At 36.1% G+C, this 12,710-nt stretch overlaps 1 long non-coding RNA gene across 1 annotated transcript; it reads right to left on the bottom strand.

The window, feature by feature from the left end:
* Nucleotides 1-8,923: 8,923 nt before the first annotated feature.
* On the bottom strand, nucleotides 8,924-12,485 carry LOC139131397 (uncharacterized). The gene is made up of 5 exons (XR_011552123.1): nucleotides 12,446-12,485; nucleotides 12,156-12,185; nucleotides 11,448-11,477; nucleotides 11,156-11,185; nucleotides 8,924-9,169 (listed from the first exon to the last, which is right to left on the bottom strand). It is a non-coding gene; the product is annotated as an uncharacterized lncRNA (long non-coding RNA).
* Nucleotides 12,486-12,710: the final 225 nt, after the last annotated feature.

Raw genomic sequence — 12,710 nt, 5'->3', positions numbered from 1 at the left:
GCAATAGTCAAGATGTTTAGTAGGCCTATAGTTCTTCACCACACAATCTAAACTGAACTCTCAGGAATATTTAAGATGACTCCAATCCCAATCTATTAAATAACTGTAAGTCAATAATTGATCTTTTACTTTTTTCACTAGTCTTGATCATTGCCAAAGAATCACATCAGACTGTGTCTATGTTTGGCATCGGTAAGTATCAGTTCGACTTCAAGTCGGTCAACCAATGACAATATTGACGTAGGGAGTACAAGCCTCTTATTGATTCTGCTGGACTGAAGAAGACAAAGGGATTTTGAAACAAGACCCGTATAAGATGGGCATGATACTCAATAATTGGCACTTGATTTGTTGGTCTTCGCTTAACTGACACTGCTTTCCGATAATGGCTAACAGTGCTAGAGCCTGACAAAAAACTACTTCTATACCTCTGTTGTATGATAGATATGGCTGGTATGTTAACCTCAACACATACTCAACCATATTGGGGTGTGCAGCACACTACGGCAATCTTAGTCACAAGGTCCAAAACTACGCGGAGACAAGTTAATCTCGCACTTGAGTCAAGTAAAATGTCTGCTTTACAGACATCGTTGATATGTACAAGTTAATCGGTTGAAGTTAAAATCTTTTCTGTGCAATATTTTACTCCGTTTCTGTATCGTTCAACAGGTGCAATCATGGGTACAGCAGTAACCGTCGTCGTAGTAGGAATAACTGCTGCTATTTTCCTGGCAGTCTTTATTTACAGGAGGTTCGTTGTTTTAGATTCAAAATTCAGCTTTTGTACAGACACTTTGTGCACTTGTAGAGAAGAATAATGTTCAGATCTGATCTGCAATGTAAAATGTCTGAAATATAACAGTGATGATTGTTACTATTGCTAAATCTGCATGTTAATGTTATCTGACTGAGTGGTATAATTTACTTTAGTTGTTGTCAATTTTCTATTTCTGTCAGTATGTATGTCAGTATGTCTGTCTGCCTGTCTGTCTGTTGTCTGTCTGTCTGTATGTCTGTCTGTCTGTCTGCATGCATGCATGCATGCATGCATGCATGCATGCATGCATGTATGTATGTATGTATGTATGTATGTATGTATGTATGTATGTATGTATGTATGTATGTATGGATGGATGGATGGATGGATGGATGGATGGATGGATGGATGGATGGATCTATGGATGGATGGATGGATGGATGGATGGATGGATGTATAAGATTCTTACAGTTCATACGCTGAGTCATCTGCGACTTTATAACAATGGAGGGTGATTGGAGGATGATGCGTTTCCCTTGAATGTGTGACGAGCCTATCACTGAAATTGCATTTTTTTCATTCCAACAGTGTAGGAACTCCCAAAGCTGAATAGCAATATAGATTCACATACTGCTAAGGACATGTTTTGCTTCTTCTTTTGTATAAATTAGCACATTGTCATTACCTCTGTAGTTGCCTTGAAAATTTCGCAAAATGCATTCTTGCAGTGCCCGTACGTGTACATAAAAGCACATTTTAAACAATAATAAGGAAGATCAAGAGCACTTGGTGTGTTGCAAAACACCTATAACCTTTTTTTATTCTAGCTATAGAACCCGTTTATTATTCATCATGGCCCTGCGTTACAGCAACATATATTTATTTCAATACCATTCGGCTTACGGACTAAGGGAATAGCGAAGTATTTCTCGTAACGCATGGTCCCTTGGAGTATTAAACGGACACTTTGGGACCAATGACCAAGTAATACCATTTTAAAATACCATTTACTATTTTGTTTTGTAGACCATGAAATGATAAAAACGTTTTTTTTTTTCTGTCTACTCTCATTTACAACATGCAGGAAGCCTAGTGAATCACAACATACTGTAAAAGATGTACCTGGAGATTTTGTGCTCGACGAAATTCATCAATATGCCACTATTGACTAGTTGATCCAGTTTCCAATCAAAAGCAATGTAATCTTGCATAAGTCTGCGATTAAAACAAATGACCACGTCTTAGGATACACAAAGGAACGCAAAATAATACGGAATTGTGCACAACATAGGCTACGAGTCAGCATGCAAAGGTGAGGACAACTACTACACAAACATTGATGATGCTGCGGAAAGTCATACAGGGTAGTTGTCCATGGTATTCCATGCAAATCCACCGACCAAGTCAACAGCCTGGATAATAGATGGCGTTGGAAGTTCAATTGACAACTATTTGTAATTGTTTACGTTTAACATCCGGGCTAACAAAGGAGTTGCTTGAAGTCCATCAATTTAAAAAAAGAAGAAAGCCGGAGCTGCTGAAAACCGATCGCAACTCTTGTCTGACTGCCAAAGGACCCTATTATGTTAGAGGAGATATCCATTGTTTACAATTAGTAAACGGACTACCATACAAAAGCTTCAGTCATTGCATCCTTACACTTTAACTCGAAAACCGATAGGTATATGAAATACAAAAGGTAAACCAAAGCTGCTTTCCCCACCATCATTAACAAGGCAAAGCCGAAAATACTACTTTGTCGTCTATTGCTGTAGTTTCTGCTAAACTTCCTAAATCATATTAAATATTAAACAGATAGCTTCATAACCCAAAACCTTTTTGATAAACGTTTTGGTTATTGATAAATCGTTGTCGTTGTAATCTAGCGCTTTCGACATCATTATCGTCATTATCTACAAATGTATACAAAAAATAACAACAACAACAACAACAACAACAACAACAACAACAACAGTGTTCTCTTAAAGGGACAAATTCGCCCATTTTCATGATTGTTTTGATACGAGATACTATTAATATTGTTTGACATGTTAAGAGATACTGAATGAATGGATAACCATGCATATATTCGACCCCGGTTTTAGACACAATACATGAAACCACCGCGATAATGAATTAATGGCCATGACCATTGATTCATTTTTGCGATGGTTTCATTTAATTTGTCTAAAATCGGGATCGGATATATGCATGGTCACCCATTCATTTAGTATCTTTTAACATGTCAAACAATTTTAATAGTATCTTGTGTCAAACAAAATTCATGAAAAATGGGCGACTTTGTCCCTTTAAAGATGATATTGACAACAGATACAGTTAAATTTCAGCATATTTACAACAATCTCACTTATACGAGTATTCACACTGAAGATGAATGTAACTGTTATCATTTAGAATCATTCAGTTGACTAAACAGAAAGCTTCCTGTCAAAACATGCAATAGGCGAGGCTCGCCCAGTTGTCCACCATTACCATATACCAATCATTAGTCTGTGCACATTCATTCCAGAACATGATAAGACTTAAAATTATGTTTGGATTACATGTGCTCATAAATTACATTCAGAAATACGCCTCTAGATTAAGCATGAAACGATTTATGTCAACGTACCACTTGTATAGTTTTTTGTACATAATCGATATTGTATATTTCCTAAAATGGAGATTTCCCTATTTCCAAATAGTTATCTGTTTGTGTTTAATATGCATGTAGCAGGAGAGTTTAGTTGTGAACATGCCCTACATAGCCTGCAAATCCAAAATAATCAAATTCTTTGAAACATCAGGCTACTGAAAGCAGCAGAGGATGCTCACGTCAAAGAATGCACATAGCTCTTACAGACGCTATCCAAGACTGAAGGGTAGGGGTCTTGCAATCGAGGACAAAGAGCTCATCCTTTACCAGGAATTAAAGGGACATAAGCTGTAACTTCTGGCAAGTTTTCAGTATTCTGCTTCTGTATATCAACCACGGTGTCTGACCCTAATCCGGTTGTCATACTGAGATTTCGAGTATTCTATTTGTCAACACAGCTGTATGTGTGTAGTAATCATTATTGTTTACAAACGAATTCTAGTCCGGACTTGAATACAATTTTCAACAATAACAATGGGGAATATACTTTTATAGATTGTGTTGATATGCTAAATACTTGGCATTAAATTACAGTTTAGGGATTCAATGCAGAAAGTGTAGGGAAACCACAAAACAAAGTTCTGAAAAAATAACCAAAAGATACAGCTTATGGAGCTTTAAAATTAGTTGTCGATGCGCATGTTTAGAAGCAAAACACTTAGCAAAATGTGCCGCAAATGAGGCTTTAATTATTGCAAAGATGGTCAAGTTTCAACTAAATAGACATTTATCGATGATGAATGGCATAAAAATGCTCACAGAATGTTTTTTATCTGTTTATTGTGCACCTTCATAGTGCCATGTAACGAAACAGCGAAAACATTTCACCAAACAATATGCTGTTGTATGTTGTAGTACTGCGTTTTCTTATGTCCTTATGTCACAAGTCCTTATGATGTAGAAGGCTTGTCAAAATGCGCCTATGCAATAATGCAGTTCGCCATAGTGTATCTGACAAGTGTAGACACCAACTCAAAGATCTGCTTCCTGTGAATAGTATCACCCTGTACACGACTATACAGCTCGAAAGTTTAAGAGCTTAATAACGAAGTCTAGAAATGCGTTCGTTCCATTTTGTCTCTTTGCGGTCAGTACTACTACTGCTGTTCAGTTTTGCAATTATATTTGTGAGGCAGTGGAACTGTCACGATTTTTGAAATCGTTTGTGTGTACTGTATACGGCATAGCTTACTAATCAGGCTTATTAATCATCAAAGCGTTCGCAATGGTAGAAGTGCAGATTTTCGAAGTAAGGTGCATGTAGTGTCAATGTGTAGCATTTTCTCAAATATCTTCGGTCCCTGTACTTATGACATTTAGAAATGGAAAGAATCAGCAAGAGATATCCGATAAAAGAAATTAATGTGAATGAAGAAGAAGATGTCTTCTGGAAGTGTGGAAATGAAAGCATGCAATGCGAGATACTCCGCGTTTGACGACACCAGTTCTACGGTCAGTAACATAATCATTGGTGAATGTTCCTCTTTCTGACTATATGATGTAAGTAGGAAAATAAAGTGATGATATAAGTAAAACGAAATGTAACGTACACTGTTGCATCGAAATCATAAAAAATGTGTCGCATACTCGGTAACACAAAATACTTGTATGAAAGAAAAATCTAAGACGACATCATGCTAAAACTATATAGCGTCGTCGAGGGCGCGGTGAGTAGTACCTTGTGTGAACCTTTTACCAGGAAGTTAAGGGTTGTTTTCATAGCTATATCCATTTCACTAATATGATTTTGCGATTGTGGAGACTTACTCGACGGAGTATGCGTTTCAAAATAACGAATGCTACGGTTTTTCTTTATAAAGGTTATTATCGCTGTGAAAGGAAAGAACGACAGTATTCGGCGAGGGGGATAAAATTTTTACTTGCTAGTGTCACAAGTCGTTACGGCTAGATTATGCTAGAATTGGGGAGCTTAGGAGTGTCCTGTAAAAGTCCAGTCTTCTAGCCTTGTATAGCAGTATGGTTTAAGCAAAGCTTACAATTGATTGGCAATTGCATTGAGTCAACTGGATTCGCGATACGATGAACATGTCAAAACTTTATCAAGGATAAGCTTTTAAACGCAGTGTGTTTAATTTAACGTGAATTGCCAAACTTTGATCAGACCCTAACAGTACATATCTATTGTTGGATAAAGGACATGCAGGATACTGCATGTAGATGCATTCAAATTTGAAATCTTCAGGATATCCATTGCAGTATAATAAACACGATTGAAACTAACTATGGATAATAAGACATTGAACTAATGTCGCCTCAATCTGAAAGTATAAGCTCATCTGCTTTTCTTTTGAAGCGCAGTGCACTTATTTTTATGATAAATTTTCACTTTGCAAATCCCAGCTACACGGAAGCCAACACTTTTGAGAAATCCGAAAAATATAAAGATCAATCCTCCAAAATTAGTTCCATTCTCGTTAAAGCCCCAATGGCTATGAATGTGTTATAAACTGATCTCAAAATATCCCCATTTTCAAGATTTGTTTTGAATATGACCATTAAAGACTGAAAAAGTTTATAGCACTGTCACAATTGTCAAACGTGGCATGTAAATTCAACGTTTTAACATCATTTTAGGTTTACCCCATTTTCAAAAAAAACTAATCATACGACAGAGAAGGTGAAGATTACAACAACAAATGTTGGCCATCGTGTGTTGTGCATTCAAGTAAATGGCATCATGCTTGTTTCTGGTATGATTACGATGTTTTTGTGCACGAAAGACTGTGTTTTTGTACCTTTCCGAGAGGTCGCCATTTTATGAGTGCAGCACTCGTTTATTATTTAACCCGTTAAACGTGTAGGCACGGTCCAAATCAGCGAAGAGTGTTACTTCTATACACGTCGTTCATTTAGCACATCTACGCTAACCAACTTTAGTTTGGAAATGAAATCATGAAAATAGTGCATAAAATCTATTGCTATTGGGGCTTTGATAGTAGAGAACATTTTTTCTCATATTCCTGGCCGCTGGGAGTGCGGGATCTACGGTGTGGGAAAATCGATCCCACACGCTCAGAAATCGTCCCACACTCTACAGTATGTATTACACGAGCTCTAATTGGATGAAAAAACAGTCTGTTTCGTTCCGCGCATAAAATTTTACCCAATGGCACGACGAGTAACACACGGACCGGAACTACAAAGTCTTTTCCATGATATGTGAAGGCCTAGTGATTGTACTTCGCCATTAATTGTCGTGTCCCGAGTTCTAGTTTCTTCAATGACTAAAGCTATAAAAAAGTAATACACAACAAAGAAAAACAACCAAGAAAAGAAACACCAGAACGGCAATACAGTTGCTCAAATTCTGGTTGTTTATGAGGGGGCTTCACGATTTCGATCGGTCGAGTAATGTTTTAGCTCGCTTGCATCGTATCATTCGAAAATTATGAATATTAAACGGCCCATTACCAATAAGCCTTTTCAAGCAACTTTCACGTGACCTTGATACATGACGAAAACAAAATGTTTATCGCAGTTGTTAAAATTGTGCGTACGTATGGTGGGGGTTGAGGGATCGACACGATTTCGATCGGCTGAGTAATTTGTTGACTTGCATGCATTGCATCCTACATAATATTATGAACATGAATTGGCATTGGCCACAAACCGTTTCATACTACTTTCACGTGACCTAACGTGGATGTTCTGCGGGGCGGAGTGATAGAATCTTACTTCCTATTTTCAAATTTCACGAATAAGTATATTTTCATCTGTTTTCTACAATGAATGTCAGAATGTCAGGAATGCGAGAAAGAATAAGAGGCTTTTTAAAGTCGCAAATTAGACTTGCTGACACTTTTCAAACTTCGTATTATATTGGTATGAGACACCGACGAAGTAGGACCTAAAATGTTAAGTTTTAACATTTACCAAACGAATACAAATTACCCATTATTATGTTTGCCAGAATATGTAACAAAATGCACAGGATATATTTGCACATCAGAGCTTGATTGGTACAAACACACCGATTATTTGTGATTGATATGATCAGCGATTGTGTTGGAAAACACAATTTATTTTTAAAAAGTAAACACAATGAAAAGCAATGACCTAAATAAGGAATTAACAGAATAATGTAAAAGCTGTTCATATTAATAGTATTAAATTTAAACAAAATGACATTTGAAGCAAACAGAAGTAAGCACGTCAGTTCCTCGTGTTAAAACAGCAAAAAGTCGGCGGAATCAGCGATTTTTCTTTAAAATAAATTTCTTTAAAACTAGTAACTAAATCTAGGGTGTAAATTAAATAAAATTACAATGCAGAGCAAAATTACTAATCTTGGCCAGAACGGCACACTTCTAATCTCAAGAGAATAAGGTGTAGACAAGCACACTGATGAGTGAGGAAGTCCTTTAGCTTGTAGGCTTGCGGTTTATCCGAACCGTACACTTCAGTTCACAGAGCAAATCCAGTGTGAAGGTCTTGAATCTTGAAAAGTCCCAAAAGTCTTAAAGTATACACTGATGTGATCCCTAAAAGTTTAGCTGAAAATTTGTACAGTCCCGTATTTATACTAAAAGGAGCTTAATTCAGACAACACTTGATTTTATTATTTCTATTGATATGCTGATTACTGCTCTAAAATATCTTCACTTGTAGTAAACATGACTTTCTGGAAAGTTCTAAACTGAACTAAGTAAACTCAAAATGATGGAGGCGAATGACCTGAAATGACCTCCAGAATGTTCCAGACTAATGAAACTCATGTCATAGGTGGGGAAGAATGATCTACCTAACACTCTTTGGCTAGCAAATTTAAGTCAAATCAATAAAGATCGAAGCCCAGTCTAGCCAAACATCTATGCCATGCAAAATTTACAGCTTATGCATCTTTTATTAAATCCTACCGTTACGCACTATTCATTTACACACTTTTATAAATTCATTAAAAGAACTGCACTGGCACGCTATGCTGAGTATATTCAATAGAAACGTAAATTGATGTGCTAAGATGATTACAAATGGCACATTCTTCTACAATCTTCTACCTAACCGATCATCGAGAGATAATGACCTAATTGTTACATCGTACTTTGATATGTGGACTTTGTTTGTTACTATAAACACACTATATGGTTGTAACAAAGCAAATTAAATCTCGTTTCTAGAAAAACATCAAAAGTGGATGAAGTCCAGTAATCGGGAAAGCCAACAAACCACTCGCTAAGCAAGTTCTTTGGTACGCAATCACTATTTTTTATCCTTATAGACACCAGAGAAAACAATTTGGCAATGAAAGTCACACATCTATCTATATCTCTGACTTTGATAGAATGTGCATATTTTAAATATAAAGTTCACAATTTATATACCTCTTTGCGTTAATGCAAAGCAGCACGTATATTTGAAGTCAACGGAAGATCATAGGAGTTGAAAAACCTAATATAGGATTTTACACTTATTTAGTGTGACGGGGTGCTTTAAGGTAACCCTTTCAGCGTATTTCATTTTTCTCTTTCATAAATCATATCATTTGGATGCACATCTTTTAGCATTATAACTCTCAAAATTGTTGCAGCTGAAATTTATAGCATTTTCATCTTAAATACCATTTTTTAAGGGTAATTATTGAATAAGCAATTGTTTTTACGTTAATCCTACTTATATAACGGGGGAGGGGGTTTGCCTGTTTTCAACCAATATGGAGGTGGATTATCTTTTTCGCACTCCAGAGATGGCGACAGGTTCTCTGCATGAATTAGTTGTTCTGTGTCTGTCAGTATCTGGAAAGAAAACAAATACAATTACAATACTCAAACGTACTAACTCTGTTAGCAAAATTAACATTAAAGGTAGACAACCCTGAGATATCGAGGAAAAATAATTATAGAATTAAAGCTGCAAGCATCGTCGGCGGGGCCCAAAGCGGTTACCTTGGTTTCAAGTTCTTGCACTGATGATATTATGTGCAAGATTTGAGTTTAGAAAGGTCTTAGATCTAGTAAAGAATAATTTTGAACATCATCATATAGTTACTATATAGGTTTAACTCATAATAGTATGTTTTATGCAAAATCCAATATGGCGGCCAAACAACTCAATCAATCCAAATGCCAGCGCAAATAATGAAAGAGATCACACTTAAGATGATAGATGTAAAATTTTGTTAAATCGGTGTGTTGGTTCTGGAGAAGAAGATTTTTAAAGATCAAATTGCGATTTTCGCATAATCCAACATGGCGGCCAAACCAAATGACTGATCCTAATTCCTTTCCGAATCTTAGAGGCGATCAGATGGAAGGTAATACTTGTCAAATTTCAGTTTAATTGGTGTTTTGGTTCTGGAGAAGAAGATTTTTAAAGATGAAATTGCGATTTTCGCAAAATCCAAGATGGCATTTAAACCCCGTGACCGATCAAAATGTTTTTTGCAAACTTGAAAGAGATCACTCTTAGCATGACATGAGTAAAATTTCAGCTTAATTGGTGTTCTGGTTCTGGAGAAGAAGATTTTTAAAGATTATAATACGATTTTCGCAAAATCCAATATGGCGGCCAAACCACGCCACTGATCGAAATGATTTTCGCAAACTTGCAAGAGATCACTCAAAGGATAACATGAGTAAAATTTCAGCTTAATCGGTGTTTTGGTTCTGGAGAAGACGATTTTTAAAGATGTGACTATTTTCAAAAATCAACTATGGCGGCCAAGGTCACGTGACCGCATGCAATTGTATTTGCAATTTCTAAAGACCTTAGTTTAGGCTTGCTATACAAAAATTTCAAATCGACTAGACCCCTAGGTCTTCTGGAGAAGCCATCTTTAGGTTTTTGGAAAATCCAATATGGCCGCCAGGTCACGTGACCAAACAAAATTTCAAGGGTCAGGTGCACGAGTACTAATTGGCTTTTATTAGCCCTGCAAGTTTGAGAAGTTTTCGTTCAGCCGTTTTAGAGATCTAGGTGAGCAAAGAAACGGCAGAAGAAGAAGAAAAAGAGGAAGAAGAGGAAGAAGTAGAACTTGAGCAATAAAAATAGGGTCCCAGCCGGTCGGCGTGGGCCCCTAAAGATCAATATTTTTTATGGAGTGGCTAAATGATTGTAAGCCACGATTGTAATCATCCACGCCATTTTATATAACTATCTTGTTTGTCTTATTTTGGTTAATTTCCGATTTTGGTTTGATTGATTCCTTTTATCATGTCTAGAAATTTACATATTTCTATTATCACATTAGTTATCAACTGTTTATTATTCAGAGACATACGGATTTACAAACCAAATTACAAAAGCAATGATTGTCATATCTAACCTCTCAGCAAGACGATTGTCAATACATAACATTGATGACACAATCGCTTTTTTGTCATCTCACAATTTGTAATATTAAAATACTGCCACTCGTTTATTATTGACGACCATAATAATCAAGTTCTGTATACATGTAAAACATGATATCTAATGTCTGAGCCAAAATTTTATATTTCGAGCTCTCGTTCAAAGGTAAAGTTTGTTTCCTTGAACATAAGAAACGATGATTGTAACCATTTATCTATGACTGCGATCCTTAAATATCGAGAATTTGAGATGAAAACGGGTAACAAGACATATGCGCCTTTGTCAATCAAACAGTAGCAATTGCGAACAAAGACTTATTCGGCTTTCATAATTTGCTTCTCAAAATTTCCCCCTGAAAGTGTGTTACTATAAGCGGAGTCGGAGGACTGGTGTTAACCATAATCACAAGACGATAAATGTAGAATACTTACCAGCTTCTCTTCTTTGTATTCAAAGTACTTCTTTTGTTGGACAGAAGGATGAAGAAAATTCAGGAAAGTTCTTTAGAATTTTTGTTGTTATAGTGTTGTTGGTGGAAAAGTATTGGACTATTGTATATTGATTGTAAATTTATGAGTATCAAATGTATAAATTGTTGAAACACAATTTCATAATTCACTTGCCGAATCGGCAAGGTGCAATTATACCACATTGTCTCCGACGAGTCAGCGTTCTGACTATTTTGAGTATGTCGAAGCACATTATTACGTACGGAATACTTACAATTTTTTCCTTTGTTGGTTTTGTTGAAGTCTTATTATTGATTGGGCATGGAAAAGAAGGAAAATTGTAAGACGTACATCATTATAAGTACTTACAGTATCAGAGTCACTCGTGCTTTATTTGGGACTGATAACGATAGATAACGTGGTATGATTGAATCTTAGTTGTTACATCAAGTAATTTTAGGTCAGATTCCTTTGTGGCAACACAGAAAATCAATCATTGTTATTTCAAAATTCTTACCAATAGGATCGTCAGTATATACAGTGATGACCAAATCGCTTTTTTGTCATGTTACAATATGTAAGAGTAAAATACTTCCACTCGTTTATTATTAAGGACCATAATAATCAAGTTCTGTATCAATGTAAAACATGATATCTAATGTCTGAGCCAAAATTTTTATATTTCGAGCTCTCGTTCAAAGGACAAAGGTTGTTTCCTTAAACGATGATTGTACCCATTTATCTATGACTGCGATCCTTAAAAATATCGAGAATTTGAGATGAAAAAGGGGAGACAAGACATATGCGCCCTTGTCAATCGAACAGTAGCAATTGCGACTAAAGACTTATTCGGCATAGGTTTGAACCATCCTCGCTTTCATAGTTTGCTTCTCAAAATTTCCTCCTGAAAGTGTGTTTCTATAAGCTGAGTCGGGGGACTGCTGTAATCATAATCACACGACGATGAATGAAGAATACTTACCAGCTTCTCTTCTTTGTATTCAAAGTACTTCTTTTTGTTGGACAGAAGGATGAAGAAATTCAGAAAAGTTCTTTAGAATTTTGTCGTTATAGTGTTGTTGGTGGAAAAATATTGGACTACTGTCTGTTGATGGTAAATTTATGAGTATTAAATGTATCAATTGTTGAAACACAATTTCATAATTCACTTGCCGATCGGCAAGGTACAATTATACTACATTGTCTCCGACGAGTCAGCGTTCTGACTATTTTGAGTATGTTGAAGCACATTATTACGTGCGGAATACTTACAATTTTTTCCTTTGTTGGTTTTGTTGATGTCTTATAAATTGATGGTGCATGGAAAAAGAAGGAAAATTGTAAGACGTACATCATTATGAGTACTTACAGTGTCGGAGTCACACGTGCTTTATTTCGGACTGATAACTATAGATGACATGGGAATGATTAAACCTTAGTTGTTACATTAAGTAATTGTATGTCAAAGTCCTATGTCGCAACCCATATCAAGATACTAAAATTTAGTCTAGAGGCAAAGTCTGAGTCCCCTCCTATC

Source organism: Ptychodera flava, chromosome 1 (genome assembly GCF_041260155.1).
Source record: "Ptychodera flava strain L36383 chromosome 1, AS_Pfla_20210202, whole genome shotgun sequence".
NCBI lineage: Eukaryota > Metazoa > Hemichordata > Enteropneusta > Ptychoderidae > Ptychodera > Ptychodera flava.
Note: the sequence above shows the minus strand (reverse complement) of the source record. Positions and strands in the feature narration are given on the sequence as shown.